Source organism: Ischnura elegans, chromosome 9 (assembly GCF_921293095.1).
Source record: "Ischnura elegans chromosome 9, ioIscEleg1.1, whole genome shotgun sequence".
NCBI classification, from domain to species: Eukaryota; Metazoa; Arthropoda; class Insecta; order Odonata; family Coenagrionidae; genus Ischnura; species Ischnura elegans.
The window spans coordinates 100,129,355-100,145,595 of record NC_060254.1 but is presented as its reverse complement, the minus strand read 5'-3'; the positions used below and the strand labels follow the sequence as shown (position 1 = coordinate 100,145,595).

Sequence of the window (16,241 nt, the reverse complement as noted above, 5' to 3'; positions counted from 1 at the left end):
ATAGGAACTGCATAACTAGGTACTAAGTAACGTGTTAACGATTTAGATTTGAATACCTACAAATATGGTTCGTCTTTCGGTGATAATACTGCCTACAAGCTCAGCAAGAAAAGCCTCTGACTTAAAAGTTATGTTTGCCAAAGAGGCTGGAGTGAAGACGCAAAAATTCACAGTCCTATGCGACCACCACAACGAATAGTAACAAAAAATTTTTATACATAGGTACGAAAAAATAAAATATATTAAGCACCTTTCAATAGTACTTGAAACCTCAAATATGTAGCTGGCACCACTTTCCTACCGAAATTTACCTCTCACTGCTCTAATAAGTGGAGCAGCTCATCGTAAATTATTTTAAGGCTGTACGCACAAATAGTACAGTATTTACGCGTTTTTGGCAGTTTACACAGTACAATTATACACTTCCAAATTTATATGCATTAGGTTGAATTAAAATTCTCGGGTGCTTGTACCTGCGCGATTAATACAAGGTCCCTTTTACCTCATGTAAGTGTACACTGCTTTGGCTATCAAATGCTACTCTTCCAAAATTAGCCATTTATAAATCTATGCAAGACAATTTTTGTTGGGTATAATTAAATATGAAAAATGCGATGTCGGAATATAGTCCTTTTCACTGAAATACTTCAGTCCATCATTGGCGTTTAATACTCAGGTTTCAGAAAACTTATTAGTACTTTAATCTAACATATTAATTTAAAAAATCAATTGTGGTTCGTCAATTATATGAATCCCATCTTTAAGGCTTCATATTAAGAATCATATGAGGGTAGAGCAGCTACATCTCATAGATTATTTAACCTAATCGATACAATTTAAGGAGGGATAATTATGTCTTTGAGTGATTATTTAAATGAAAACTGACAACCTACGTTCGATGTTTTTAATTTATATATGAATTGAGAAGTGAATAAGGGAAAAAGTATTTATTCTAACACCATGAATACTCAGGGTATTTACCATGAGTCACAAGTTAGCGGATAATTTACGAAAATATCCACTTTTACACATAGTCACGCTGAGAAAAATAAGCGCAAATCCTTGGGAAGAAGAATGGAAACAACACCCTTTGGTTCCACCCTCTGGTTTTAAAGTACGCGACCCAGCAAAGCGCACGACTGACCTTTAGTCAAAATTCCCCCCCCCCAACTGCCTTCACCCCCTCTTCCACCTCTGGGAGCAACCACCCTCGGCTTCTCATTTGGAATTCGCGCCGCCTTTCCATTCGCACGATCACGTAGCGCTTACAAATCGCCCGTATCGAACTGCTCCCTGCTTTTCCCTTGCACCCCACACACCCCCAACACCGCACCCAGGAAGCGGGCTCCCACAGGCAGGATGCCACACCGCGCTGACTCGAATATCAACCTCATATCCCATGCCTTCTCAGTCTACCTATATTATAATTCCAAGTTTTCAAACCAATCTTATTATTGTTAATTTAATTTTAAAAAATACGTAAATAATTTTCTCGCCAATATTTTTACCTTGATTGCAACAAAAATTAATGGAAGCAGATCACAATTTCCTTTACATTTTCAATCCTGCTGAGTCATTTTTGACTCATTATTAGGTTCTTTGTCATTAACTCGTCTCATTTTAGCAATTAAAATATATATTCAACAAGGGATAATACACGTAATAGAGTACACATAACGTAAAAATTGTTACATTATTTTATCTCTTTTCTATCTTTAAAACGTAATTTAAACATAATTTTATAAATTAACATCAGCACACATGTCATCACAGTACGGATAATTCATCCAAAAAGTGTGCTTTATTACATTACGGCAAAAGAATGGCACAGTATTACATAAAAAATGAATAGCGATTTTACCAAATTAACATATTTCCATTGCTATTAGTGCTGGAGAGGTCTACAGAAAAGGAGAGGTAACATCGACTAATTTTAAATCTTGATGCGGGGTACCCTTAAAGCCATTAATAAGCCATTTAGCATATTTTTATTTACGGAGAAAATTTTAGTAATTCCATTTTCCACCAATAGCGAAACTTTCCTTACACGACCGGTTACCATTTACTTAGGACTTACGTCAGGTAGAAAATTTCCAGTAAGTTATAATGATAAAAAATTCCTGGAGTACAGGTCATATAATGCCAAAAAATTTTTGTCAACGTTTCGCTTCATTTTAGAGCCTTCCTCAGGGCTTCAATGTGTTCTTAGGTTCCTCTTGTATTCCTGGCTTAAATTAAGTAAGTTATAATTTAATAATGCACTAAAATTCAACCAAATTAAGACCGATAAAACAATTCCCTGTAATAGAATCGCCTAAAACCGAATTTATTGGGTCACAGTAGCCCTGTTGGCGGATCGCTTGGCTGTAGACGAGAGTCCGGGACTCAAACTTTCAGAAACTGAATATAAATCCTCCAAGTGCGACGTGCTCCTTTGTGATAAACTGGCCAATACACCCTGAATATTTAAATATGTGATATTTAAACGCCAGCTAGTTTGTTTCGGGTGAGGTGCACACTCGAGTATTATTAACTGAATCGCTGAGAAGTTTAGAAACAAAGTGAAAGTAAATTAACGACTTCAAATACATATGGAGCTCTAGAATACCAGCTGAATGGTCCGATGGGGATCACTCATTGAATCAGCCCGAAGGCTGGTTTGGCTAGGTAAGGGTAGAGCTAACCCCGGATGAAATCACAGGTGTGTGAACTTCTTATATTCAGGACAGTGGGGCCAGTTCCTTTTCCAGAACCATCTTGCACTCGCACACAGGATTGCATGTGATGGTATCCGAAGGCTCCTTTCGCACTTGAACTTGAACCCTTTGAACAGCATCCAAATGCTCTAACCACTAGGATACCACGCTCGTCCAGCTATAAGTAGGTTTGGTAAAATATGGAAGACATACGTACGCTTAAGAGATTGATGAGGAAACTGAGAACTGGTTTCTCCACCTATTACCCTTTTTAAAACATTTCTTATGATTTTTTCATCACTTTCGAAACATAATGACATCTCACGACTTAGCCTAACTCTCTCGGTTTCTATGAAGAATGTCCACCCCCTTTATCCCTCGGTTCGTCCTAGTCCTATTCCCCTTAAAACCATTAAAATTATTCTGCAGCCCTAATACAAATGTGTTGCATTACCAATTCCAGAGTCCTCTATATTGCCATATAATAACTACGAAGTTGAGTCGTCGCAACCTGCCATCTTCACTCTCATCATTAATGGCGGCCTGTGTTGTAGCATAGGCGTAACGTCGAGTTGGTGCAGTTTTTTACATTTTTGTAATTGATAAATAAGAGAGATGGGCGGTTCTTCTGCACCAAACTGTTCCATTAGTTGTAGGGATGTGTTCCGCGCTTTTGTTTTTCCTTGTAATCCTCAGGTAAGGGCTAAATGGCTACAAATGTGGGGGATGGATGAGTGGCAACCATAGCCGTCTTCCACTATTTGTGAGGTGAGTTAGAAGTTGATGTAATTCAATGTATTGGGTAAGTATTCATATGAAGATCAAGTTCTTACTTAGTTTCGGCATAATTTGATGAAAGGCTGTGATTTACTTCAAAGATTAATACCTTTGCCAATCAGTTTTACGTTGTATACGTAATGTAAACAGAAAAGAGTGCATAATAATTCCTGCTATTGTTGAGAGTTTTTCATGTATAGGTTTAAGGTTATTTGTGTCAATGGTTTTTAAACTTTGATAGTGTCGTAATACTGATACAATTAACCCGTGCTACATTCAATTAATTAATTTAAACAATAAACTAGAATACGCAACTTATTCACACAATGGAATGTGGTAAGTTGTTATTATTTCGTCGCGTGAAAGTTATACTTGTAAGTGTCCTTGAAAGTTATACCTGTAACAAATAAGTGCTTTCACGTTTGAAATATCGTGAGGAACTTTACGTGTGATACAATCAATGATACCAGTTTTCATTAAAGACTTACTGAAATCATGTAATATTCATGTCCCTTTTGGAACTATATGTTGTTGGTAACGAATGTTTGTAGGTAATTGCATTCGAATCCATTTTGGATTTTACACCTTGTAATTACATGCGATTTATATAAGCCGCGAAACCTTCCTTAATTAATATTATAGTCAACATATATTACATGCATGTATTTATTTAGCCATTTAATCATTATGAAAACATTTTCCTGCGAGTTTTCCTTGCCACAGGTGCACTTATACGAATCAAAATTTGAATCCGCTCGGAAGAGAGGCTGGAAAATATTAAAAGCCCAATGATGTTCCGACGATTTTCGGCGTCGCGAATCGTCTGAAGCCTATTACACCATGAGGAGACCTCTGATATTCGATTTCCGGTCTTGAATTGAAAGTCTTTTCCTTTGCTGAAGTTGAAGAGCCATCGAGTGTGGTATGTACGTATTAAGGTTGTTCTGTTATTCATACTATTGGCATTTGCTGAGAGAGTGTGTTTATGATGTTATCAGTGTCAGTGCATTGTGATGAACGGTATTATTATTGGTGATAACGAAGTATTGTGGCACCGTTCAATTGGGTTATTGTCTATCAGTCATCTGGTTGTTGGGCTTTGTTTTCTTTTGTTCATCTTGAGTAGCATTTTCAATTCCATCGTCCTTTGCTGTAACCCACATACCTACGCTCAACAGATAGCACAAGTTTCACTGCCCACTTATCTCTTCTTATGACGATTAACTTATGAAATTATTCAAAAGTAGCGCGAACGGCTGTCCTGTTTAGATTATTAACCAGCCTGAGAGACAATTACCTATTAGCTCTAGGCTGTAAAAATATGATTGTACAAGTACTATCGATCCCTTTATAAATGGGTTCATAGGAAATGTTTCTTACAAACAACTGGTGGATTGATAGTGATGCCAGGGCATTTATTAGGGAATGGCATCAACAAAGCATTTATGTATCCTCATCGTCCATTCAATAGTTTAGGTTCTCGGTGTAAGGCGCTGCCTGAAGTATTATTATTAAAAGGAAGTGGTAATTAAACATACTCTTTAATTATTGGTTCAAGTTTGTACAAAGTAAGAAGTGACAAGCATGCACAAGCAAGTGATATCTCTACTTTCCCTTCTTAGCTTCATTGTATTCTTGGGGTCTGTGAACTAATTTACAAATCAAAAACATTGCTGATATTGACAATTCAAATGATTTTGAAACTACCTTCATTTTGTGATACCATATTTGAACTTACTGCGGCTAAAGGAAGAAAATAAAGAGGACTTTTTAGTAATTAATTAAGAAGTACCTCATTGCTATTTTCATTGTTAAAGTCCTTTTGTTTACTTCTTTGAGAGAGTACTTCAATGCTATATTAAAATGTGAAATGATGCAAATTTTTTGTTTGAAACCAAAATCATTGACCAGTGGTTTCTCGATAGTTTTCCTTGGAAAAAATCACCTGTGTGTAATTCATGTTTGGCATAGTCGAAGGCTGGATGAATCCAAGGTCTTGTTTCTAGGATAGGTTAAGTGTTTTTTGAAGACTACATGCAGTCTTATGGGCTGGAGATATTGAGCATGTCTTTATTTGTGTGTTTATTCATGTCATAAGCACCTATATTACCCTGAGTCATGGACTTCTAAAATCTCTTGTACATAGTTTGTCTGTTTCTATTATGCCTCATTTTATTGTCTTTAGGTGGTGTAAGTCAATTCTTTCCTATCTTCCATACATGTCACCTGGACTTGGTATTTTGCTGAGATATGACTACATGTGTTTATTTTTAAATGACATATTTGTTAACATTCTCATTCATCTATTATATATTTTGAGAAATCAGCACATTTGTTGTAAAATAAGCATGCAGTCTTTGCTAATGCTTATCATCTATCAAGTAAGGTAGCTTCTCAAATTGACAAGTTTTCTTGAATGTAAGATTAAACTATATCTATTGCAAGTTCTTTTATTTCACATTGCCTTATATTCTGACAATTTTTCAGTTATACCATTTTTCATAACTTCCATAGCATCCAAATTGCTTCTTTACATTGAAAAAGTGTTTCAAAATACTTCTGGAGTAATTAAATGGAGTCACTGGTTGCTCTTATGTTAAGCTGTTTTGGTGACTGTCTGATTTGAGAACTACCATCGTGTTTGCTAAAGTCATTCTGACACTTTGAAATTCAGTATCGTTTCTTGATTAATATACTTTGGATGCTATTATAATTATGCTTCTATTGCATTAAACTTGAGTGTCTTATTCAATAATGTGCATAAATGTTTCTTCATATCTGGGCTCATCATCTTGTTGCATCATTTAGAGGAACAGGGTGTGCAATATCTTGAATTCAGATCCTCCTAAATGGAGTGCTTAAGAATATTTTGGTACTGAATTTGGCCCATAATATTGTATGGATTAGCTTTTTTTATTTTCTGAGTGGATAGTCCTCTTACCAAGGTGTTCTGCAGTGCATATATTGTGCATTAAATTGAAATGCATGTTATGTGAATACCAGTGGTGATTTGTTTTATTCTTATATGTTACTCAAGTTCACTCGGTTGATGTCACCAAGATTATTCCTTTGTTCCAGATTCAATGCTGCCTGTTGTATCATGTTTGGAATTGATGGCTATATAATGGAACGACTTCTACAATGATAAGATACAATTACTGCAAACTCATGTCCAAATAACCTAAGCAGAAGAAGCATGTGCAGCGTTATATTCACAGCAATCATCTTCTGCATTGGCATTGTGGTGTCACCATGTATTTTGCTTAATGAGAGAATATATCTGGAGTAGCAAAATGTATTTTTTCATAAATTTTCTAACTTGTTGTTTGTTTTTTCTATATTCAAGTTCAACACTCAGTCTAAATCATATTGAACTTCTATTATGTTAAAACTGATTCCATGGGGTGTCATCTGTATTATTTATTTATGAGCAAGTGTTTGATGTTGCTCCACATAGCTAGTTATTAGAGCATCACCTCTGTCAGTGTTTACCTGGCCTTGATGTATTTTATACAAGAGTAATTTTTTATATGATTACCTCTTAACTACCTGTTCCATTGCTTTACTCTGGTAATTCACATAAGTGGTTACATTTTTGAGTTCTTTACATCAAATTTGAAGATGAGTTGCTGATATGGAATTCTCAATCTATTCAATAGCATGGAAGCACCTTTATTCTAATGCTCTGACATAGGTATATTTGGCCCGGTTAAGTGGTTTTTCCCTCTTTGTTTGTTGTGTGTTGATACGATGACTAATCAGTTCTTATTGCATATATCCCTCTTTGGCATATACACATTTTATCATTACCAATATGTATAATGTTTATACCATGAATACTTGGTTATCTACCAGTTGAGTCGTGGTTAATGTGGATTGTTGACGGCTTTACACATTCTAGTGAAACATGTTTGCATTAAGTTGTCTTATATAGAGATATAAAATCAACTGTTATATCAGATATTTCATTATTTTGGCATAAAAAGAGCAAAGTTTATTATAATTTACCACCTAGTATCAGAGCTTTCTGGTTTAAGTATCCTTAGAAATCCTTAATTTGCAGGAATGATTTCCAAGAACACTTCTTACCTAAGATTTTAATGAATTTTCAAGTGAGAGAAAGATTCTTACATCACTTCTTAAAGGTGCAAGGTTCGGTCTTTAAAAAATTTATTTACCTTTGCTTAACATATTGTCAAGATTAAGAGCCATTTTTCACATTTATTCCCATACAGTACTACTACTAGTCCACTTGTTTAGAGAGAACACATGAGATCACATCAAAGGACTCATGAATAAACTTAGGTGATTCGTGCATGTTAAATTTTTGTTACTATTATGCAGACGTATGGAAATCATTCTATAATTATGTTAATTATCCTAAGCATATGATGAGGATGTAAAAAATGACTACTAAGATATGGATGTCATTCACATTAATCTCCAATTTAAGGATATTGATACCTAAGTGTATGGAAATTGTATTTTATTCCATGGCATATTTCAGTTAGGCTAACAGAGATGTCCTGTTGTAAATCTTTCACGGAATTGAATTGAGACAAGAGTGGACTAAATGAGGAGCCTGCTGTTGACAAAAGTCATATGTATCAATCTAGCTGACTTGAAGCTAACTAAGAAGGAAGACTTATTTCCATATCTTATCATATACTTTTGAGTGTTTTGTTACAAAATGCATGGGCATGCCATTACGGGAGTTGTGTCCTGGTCATAAAAGACTTCAGTAATCTTTTTTGGATTAATAGCAAAATAGTTCATGTCATATATAGATTGAATTTTATTCCTACATTAGTGCCCCGGTATATATTAGGATTTTGGCCTTAATATGAGCACTTTGGTTCTTCTTTATTTATCTTATGTTTCACTTCATTTCACCTTAAGCAGAGATGGGAATTGCTTATAATCACGAATATATTATCTGGGATTGGGATATTATGGGAGAAATGATCTCTATTTCAGTCATAAATAAATTTTTTACCAAATGCGTCTGCTTGGAATTTGAAAGTTAGTACCCTTGTGTCAACTCAGATTGTAGAAGTTAATTTTATATGTCTAGTTAAGTATTACCTACTGCTGTTATTAATCACAATTAACTGTTCACGGAGCTATGTTGTGTTATTAGGCGTTCATTCATTGTATCCCACAATTTTTTTATGTTGATTTAATTGCAAGAGTGCGTCTTAGTGTACGTACTAGGTTTTTTGAGAATGGTCTGACATGATCCCCTGTTAGATTTTGTTCTACTTTTACTTTTCAAGTCTGTTTCTATCATTGGCATTTGGTATTGAGCACATCCATCCATGTGAGTACCCTGCAGGGGCCCAGGTAGTACTTAAGACTGGGGGGGGGTGGGTTTAGGTGCAACTAATACCAGGGTGTGTGGGGGAACGGAATACCCTCCAGGATAAGCGGTCGGTGCGAGATTAGTAAATTGGCGAATTTTAAGATAAATGGTGAGTTTTATGGCTTTCTGAGGGATATTTAATTAGTCCTTACACTATTCTATTAGTAATATTAATCCAATTAAGTAAAATGGATTAAAATTAAAAATATCTCTGGGGGAGGAATTTATCCCCCATAACCCCCCTCGCTGCTCCATTGGTACCCAGGATCAAAGCAAGGAGGACATGTCGTGGTCTTTCAAGTAGTAACATTTTTGCAAAGAATGAAGAAGCCAAAATTGTAAGTAAATTATGACAGCGTTTCATTGGTCTATACAATGAAGAGAATGACTTAAATTTGTTACATGTCTTATGCGAATATAATTTTTTAAGTAATTTCTTTAAAATTTTCGTTACGAGCTTAATTTCTTTTCGCTTCTAAGGGGGGGGGGGGGGGCGTAGCCAGGAATTTCGTTCGGGTTAATGATCGAAAAAACTATTTGTCAAAGAAATCTTTTGTAAACTCGTCATTTCTCAATATTTTGTTTTTTAAATTAATCAAAGTAACTGTGTTTTCATATTGTCCGGGGGACAGGGGGGTCCTATCCCACCGCACTACGCCGCTGAAAGGCCGTCTCCAGCTGGTTACGCCCATCTACCCGCTGTCCTACTATCAGATTTCAGTCATTAAACTCGCGGCGGAATTGCTTGTGTCAGTACATATTTTGCAAAGAGCCTTTTTATTGAGGGTAAGAGTTTCCGTTAATAGTATTTTCAGTGATTATTTAGCGCAATTGGGTGTCAACTCATTAAAACAAGGGTTCGATCAGGTCGTAATACGTTTAGCCTTTGCCCTGGTTTTACCTTTATTTTCGCCGTTTCCATTGTTGTCATGCCTAGAAAATTTGTACTTATGTTACTGAAGGTTTCGAAAATCAATATCACCTATTCGAAAATTACCAACATTCTTCGCTTACCAAAAAAACGAAGAAATTTTACCACATCTCCTTATGGGAAAACGGAGTATTTACACTGAAAATGGCGGACGTCGTGGTTGCCATAGTGGAAGCCTATGCGACGACTCGACATGATGAGAGAGTAGTGTTGAGAGAGCAATCTAGAGGACTCTGACCAATTCAATTCATGGCTGCCATCTAGCGGACTACCCTTTCAGTGTCGGCAATAAAGTGGGTAAGTTTTAAAACAGCGAGTACACGAAAATTCACTCCCATGACTATATCTCAACACATCTAACCATTCACCCATCAAAAACCGGACTGTGCGAGGCAAAATGAAATTATTTCTATTCTACTGAATTCATCATCACCTGCACCTTAACAGCGCGATGTGTGGTGTGGGTCTAGGCTTTCTGCATGTGCCTCCATTCAGCCTCCTTCTGCTTGCTTTCTCCCCCATTATTTTTACACCCATTGCCTTCAAAACATTCTCCACACATCCTGTAGCCGTGTCTTCCGTGGTCCACCTCTTCTTCTGACCCCTTCCACCTTTCTGTTAAGTATTCCCTTAGCGAAAAAACTGTTGAAATTTCAACAGTTGATTGGGACAACTGTTGAATCCAACAGTAACTTCTGAATTCATCAACAATTTTTGGATTTATTAGTTACTGTCAGAGTTTAAAGTTATGGTTAGTTTTAACAGTTACTGTTAGTTTTTAAAGTTACTTTTAGTTTTAACAGTGGTCCCAATTTACTGTTGGATTCAACAGTTGTCCGAATTGACTGTTGAAATTTCAACAGTTTCTTCGCAAAGGGTTCGCTGGGGCATTCAGTCATTTTTCCAGCTCTCTAAAAGGCCCAACCATGCCAGCCGAAATGATTTATATCTCATCTATCAATCAAGCAAATCTATTACTTCTTCTCTTCTAGTATTTAACTTATCTCCATTTTCATAGTAATTATCCATATTTCATCCTACTCTTGTTCAGACGTGAGTTCTCCGTATGAATATTCTTTCAAAATTTTGAAGAGTTTCTTCTCTCCGACTTGATACTTTTTATTATTATTATCATTAAATTGTTACAATTAGGCAATTGACTTGGTGTTAACATGAATATACGAAGCAAAACAATTGAAAACTTCATAAGAAATCATTGGTCCCTACTTTTTCAACCGCTTTTTAAAAATATGCAATTTTTTCGGGAAGGACTCAAATAGTTTTGGAGGAAGGTCGTTCTAGCCCCTTATTCAAGAAAAAGAACTGCTTTGCATTTGTCCTTCATGATCTGAACTTTATCTTGAGCTGCTTATCATTTTTTCCAACAAAGCTGGGTTTTTCAATGTCCTTTCCGATCTCCTTCCATACTCTTTCCCCGCTCATTATATTAAACATGCCACATGGCCAGCTCCATTTTCTTCCCTCCTGTAAACTCTCCCACCTTAGAAATTTGAGAATTGTGAAACGCTCTCCGTTTACTTGAGTTTCCCAACATATACCTAGCAGCTTTTCTCTGCACATTCTCCAATTTCTACACTTTTCCTTTATAATGTGGGTCCCAAACAAGAGATGTGTACTCTAATGTAGGTCGCACTAGAGTTGCATAATACCCATAATAATGCCCATGTCTCAGCCTCCGGCGTTACACCTGGTCTAATAAGAGCTATATAGATATGCAGCTTTGTAATTATTGACAGTAAAATGAAATTGAGGAGAGTTGCATTTGCAGAATATTCATAGCTACTTTCCAATACCCATTGGTTGACTTCACTGAATACCTTCATTTTTCATATTATTTTTATTATTCAGTCCGACTCCTAGATAAATACACTTCTTGAAATTCATATGTATTCATTCATATATATTCAATTTCATTCATTGAATTCATAAGTATCAGAGGTTTTCGGGAGAATTTGCGTATTACGCTTTGTGACACGAGGTTTCTCGGCCGTTGCAGGTCGCATCATCAGGTGATAAAATAAAATGTGAAGGTGCATATCATTAATATGTTTGCCAACCCTCCTCAATCCACCTGAGTGGTCACTCACTATTACGACACCCAATTTTTATTCAACGCCTAATGAGATGACCAGCAATAACCTCGCTTTAGAAAACGTCCTACGCAGCTGCTTCCGAAAGACTCCGATACTAATGCTACTACTAACCTCACTACGAAATCTAACGTTAAAATGTTATGCCAAACTATAAATTCTCAATTACGATACTTTGTTTCATTTAATTATATTCAAATGAATAAACTTAAAAAAAAAACAAATGACATACGGAGTTTGAGTCGGCCAGAGAAGTGCATTCCGAGGTCAAAGCTCACACCACACCCACATTCTTTTCTCGCCAACCGATTTATTTTCCGCTCCGCCAAGGAATCGTTCCCCCGATTCCTATCCTTCCTCTCGGCTTGCATTCGAATCGCGGGAGCTTTGCATAACCAATGTCGGGATCGGATGCGTCCCTGGACGCAGCCAGGAAGGAAGAAAGGAGCAGCCGGCCTCCTCACCGCTGCCGCCGCCCGGCTGCACCGATGGGTTGCCGGGACCTACCTCAACCCTCCCCCGAGGAGGATGGACCTCCTTTCCGCCCAAAGAAACCTCTTTTGCCCCCACGCTAGAAAGCCACCACCAGTGGGAATCACATTGACCAACTCTCCAAGTAAATACGAGGTGCGTTTTTCAATTACTGTTTCTTAGTATAAAACATTAAACTTTATGTAACGATTTTATTTTTACATAAAATATTTCGCTTTAAACTACCTTATATGACCCGTATATACATATACTCCGCACACTTTACCCGATTTCTTTTATACACAAGATCGGTAAAAGTGGCTGAAAAAATTAACCAAAACTGAGGATAAATTGAAATATGAATTCTAATATTACTATTTGAATTGGAAAAGTTAACGAGTTAAATAATTACTTAGTGGTTTTACTTTTATGATAAGTTATTTAATACTACATCAATAATAAACATGACTTCATGCTCGTAAATCAAAATATGATACGGAACGAATAGAGATATTAATCAATGCACCATATTCTTTGTCAAAGTTGAGCAAACATTCACTGAAGAAAATGAGAGTTCACTTCGAATGGCATATATACTTTTTTCAGTAACACACTAAAAAGTAATAAAAAACCAATTTAAACTTTCAGTTTACTCTTGTTACGTCTCCATGTATTTTATCGCACTGTTGTAAAAAAATAATGGAGGTATTGATGCACCGAGTGGAAAATAACTCATGATTAATACCGCTTACGTTTATCCGTGGGATATTGCTGGATTTCAAGTTAATACCGTGTATCACGTCAAGCTCTCATGGAATTTCGAAATTATTGGCTGCAATGGAACCATCGTTCTCGATTTGTAATCCTGGGATATATTCATTCCTCCCTTTCAAAATTCATGATGAATACCGGTTATATTAAAGACCCGCCATTCATTTCAATGTTTTCTTTTTTAAAAAGATGAAAACTTTATATTTTTCCTTACAAAAATAGCCCTCGAATGTATAAAACTTCATTCTGAAAGCATAAAAATTTAATCCGATAGTGACATTATGTTTCCATTTGAATTTAAGAATATAATATCTACATTATGGACACAGAGTAACAGTATACAGAGGGGAAATCACACGAGGATAAACCATTCTGTTTTGCAATGGAAATTTTGCCTTGCGACCATCTTGAAAATAAGTTAAACGTCGCCAAATGTTAATAATGTTCATTTAACTAACCACAAGAAGACAGCAAATCTGTTATAATTAGTTTTATGAACTCTCAAGTATAATAACGCCTTTAATTGCAAGAAACGGCGTTGCATATAAGCGGCAGCAAAAATATTTGCAGATGAAAAATAGAAACTAGCGTGGGATTGAGTCAAATTTGGATTAACAGGAAAACTAGCGTGAGACATAGATGTATATTTGGGCAAAATTCGTAAGTAGTACGTAACGCATACAGACAGAACCATAATCATAAGATCTGATGCATTACTCATTCGTTGCTCATCTTTAAGTGAGCAAATTAGGTACCCTCAAATCCAAGGTGAGCATACGTAATGCTTGAATGTCCCCTGAGAAATAAAAAAACATGAAACAAACGACTATCACTCATTCTTGGTTATCACTCCAGGATAATGTGGCCAAATATTCAAGTTCAGCTTAGCTTCAAGCTCAGTTAAATTCACTCAATAGGGTAGTTTCATTTAACAAAGAAATCGAGAGGCATTGATTGCGATTCGTTACCCAATATTAGTGTATTCATAATATACAAATTATATGGTTTTAGATATCCCAGTTCAGACGAATGGCAATGGTCAATTTAAACCGCATTTAAAAAAGGCCAGATTGGCGCCCATGCGATGCCACTCAACATGATGTCACAGGGACCTAGTTTCTATACGAGTAGATAAGAGTTTTACATCATCTGAGATTATCAGTGCATGCATGTGGCACAGAGCTCAAGGATACATCTCTTAATAATCACCTATTAAAACTGCCTATGATCGGAAAGTTTTCTTCGTTAGATAAGGTATTAACAATACTACCTGCTAGCAGCCTGCATCGCCGCGGCGCAAATATCCTCGCCGCAAGGTCACCTCACATGGCGGCAGCCGGAACCAGAATGACGTCACACAGGATTTTCCCAGCATTCATACTTAGCCGTCGCGTTTTCACGTGCTTGAAGATTTTCACATTTCATTTAAGTGTGAAAAATAGATATCGTCATTAAAAAATCTAAAATAACAGGAAACCTCCCAATTGTCACAACCTGCGGCACAAATAAGCAGAACAATTAGAATAACCATGAAAATAGCACACTTAAAATTAAAATCTCTAAAACGTCTCAGGATCTTCATTCACCCTCATTGAGAATTGACAGCAGGGTGCCTTTTCTTAATAATAAGTTCCCCGCTCACATTTTCTGCATCGTTAAATTTCTGGCAATAGGACAAGAGTAGAAACAATGGTAGCAACAGCTGAGACATTAAGTAAAAAAAATCACCTCACAGAAGACCCCACACTTAACTCGCTTTCTTAAGAAATTCCGGACGTCGCGCGATAAAAATCACTTGAAGCACAGACAACTGTCACCAGCAAATATATGCACCCCAAAGATAATATCTCGCCCGAAAAAAAGGCAGCGATATTTTTTCCATCATTTGGAGGAATAAATTCGCAGGAATTGGTAATACGCCAAATGTGGATAGCTTTAATGAATCACGCAAAATAGCTGCGATTTTGGAGAAAATTTACTTTCCAGAAGCTGTTGGCGCATTGTGCCCTAAATACTAACCGTTTCAATGAGTCACCTAATAAGACAACGCAAGCGGAGCAAAGCAATAAAGGAGATACTTTTTTCACACGCGTAAAATTCCTAGGATAAAAATAAAACGTTTGCTTCTAAACCTTTGTAAGACAGGCTTCTATTCACCTCCAAGCCGATGATTTCCGAATTTAGCTACGCTCTTCCGGTCTAAAAAATTAAAATTACGACCATAAAAAATTGCACGTTATAAAATTCTCACGAATGAAAAAAGGAGATACGAATGAAATGCTTGTATTTTAAGCGATTATTTACTGCGGTGGAAAAACGCAGATGCGAAAAATGTCTTAAAGGAGGATTACATCAATGAATCTACTGGAACTCGGTTGAATAAAAAAATATAGTAGCGGCTCCATTTAATTCTATCTCGTTACGCCGTCTGAGTTAAAAAAATAAAACATTAGAGGAAAGAATGAGAATTTATGACCCCTCCCAGCCGTAAATTAAACCCTGAAAAAATTTCGACCCCGTTTCTGTATTCAGCTGGCTTTAATAGCCGTCGACTCAACGCCGCGAACCTCCGCGTTACAAATTCGTACACTAGAACATTACTGGACAAAAAATCAAGCGGAAGTCTCTTCTAAAATCCATCCGCATTGATTTTTATAATCTTTTTAGGCTAACCTTGTTCATCTGTCCGTATTCTTTTTTTCTCCCTTCGCAATTTTGGTCTTAACCGCGTTACCGCTCCGTGGGCTCCGGATCCAAGCGGCAATCCGTCATGACCGAAAAGGGGAGCCCTCAATTAGCTTCATCCCATCCCACGCCAATTCAAAGTCAGGGCGGCGAAAGCCTCCGTGCGCGCCATCCGGTGTGAGGATTTTTTTTTTCTATTTTTCGATCGCGGAAATCTTCTCTGCTAATGTAATCAAATATCCAGCTTCGACACGATGGAATTGTAAGCGCGCCGTACACAGCCATTTTATAACGAATCGTTATTTTCATCGGATATATAAATATTATTAAAGATATTTATTGCCTTTATTTGCATATACAAACTTGGTCCTTCTAAGCCATATGGGTTGTCAGAAGGTTACAGTTATTCAATGGAACATGTGGCACATTGACAGCAT

At 36.6% G+C, this 16,241-nt stretch overlaps 1 protein-coding gene and 1 long non-coding RNA gene across 2 annotated transcripts in view; one reads left to right on the top strand and one right to left on the bottom strand.

Moving 5' to 3' along the window:
* The window catches only part of LOC124165295 (lachesin-like), a 1,070,179-nt gene that overhangs the window by 609,165 nt on the left and 444,773 nt on the right, over positions 1-16,241 (bottom strand). The gene's annotated exons all lie outside the window — the stretch shown is intronic.
* On the top strand, positions 4,208-6,628 carry LOC124165296. Its single transcript, XR_006866187.1, has 2 exons — positions 4,208-4,395; positions 6,552-6,628. It is a non-coding gene; the product is annotated as an uncharacterized LOC124165296 (long non-coding RNA).